The sequence below is a fragment of the Dipodomys ordii genome, unplaced genomic scaffold (assembly GCF_000151885.1).
Source record: "Dipodomys ordii isolate 6190 unplaced genomic scaffold, Dord_2.0 Scaffold138, whole genome shotgun sequence".
Classification (NCBI taxonomy): Eukaryota; Metazoa; Chordata; class Mammalia; order Rodentia; family Heteromyidae; genus Dipodomys; species Dipodomys ordii.
The window spans coordinates 1,135,902-1,137,103 of record NW_012267354.1 but is presented as its reverse complement, the minus strand read 5'-3'; positions in this window follow the sequence as shown (position 1 = coordinate 1,137,103).

Here is a 1,202-nt window from a genome sequence, read left to right as displayed (position 1 = left end):
CCTTGAGCTTCTTTGCTCAAAGCTATCACTCTACCACTTGAGCCACAGCCCTAACTTTTGGGGGTAGTTTATTAGAGATCAGAGTCTCACAGACTTTCTTGCCCCGGCTGGCTTAGAACCATCATCTTCAGATCTCAGTAGTTAGGATTACAGGTGTGAGCCACCAGCACCAGGCAGGCACCTGCTTGCTCCCACCTGTCCCTCCGCCCCCCCTTTCCAGCTACCTACCCAGTCTGTCAGATGACAAGCTGGCCCTAGTTTTCTCTGTATCTTCACTACATTTTCCTCCACCCCTCCTATTTTAGAAATAATTTAGGCTTCGGGCAGTTTCACCAAACTGGGGGAGATTAACTCCCAGCACCCTAAGACCCCCTCCAAAGTTGCAGGTAGGGAAGAGCACTTGGAATTTTTCAAGCAAATAAATGGTGAGAATGGCAGAAGCACCAGATGAATTTTTTTTTAAGGCAAAAGAAAACTCAACATAGAGCAGCAATTCCTATCTGGGGGTGGGAGGACCCAGGCCTGTGTGAGGGGGCGGGGGAGTCTCGGCCCCCTCCCCCCTTGTTGCTTAGCAACCATGGGCTCTCCTGGGAGCTGCCATCTTGGCCTGCTGGTCTTGGCGCCGCTGCCTGCCTTGTCCTCGCTAATCTGTAAAATGGGACTGCCGGTGTCGGTGTGCCCCGCATGGCAGCGTCGGTGAGCCTCACCGCGCGCTACCAGCAGCGATTGCCGTGAAAGCCCGCGGAACCCACCGCACCCACCCCGAGATCACCGGGCACGAGAGGCCCGGAGGCGGACACGCGGGTCCCCAGCAACGGCTACAGTCCTGGGGCTACCTGGGAGCAGGATTTTCCCCGGAGAGGCCAAACGGTGGCACTGAGGGCCCGGAGGCGGGCAGGGGGCCGGGATCGGGTTGTCCAGGAGGCCCCTGCAGAGCCCAGGGACGCAGGTCTGTCCCCCAGTCCGGCCAGCCAGGCCCAGGAAGCGGGCAGGTGAGTGTGGGCCGGGCCTGGGGACGACGGTGGGTGATCAGAAGAAGGAGACGTGAGGGGGGCACAGGCCAATAGCTAAAAACGAAATAGTACCTCTGGGTGATGGGTGTGAAAAATACCAACATTCCATAGTGCATTTTGCTTTGCAGAATGACTCTCACTTAGCTAATGTCGTTCAGTTCTGTCTGCAGTCCTTTGGAGGCGTGGGGA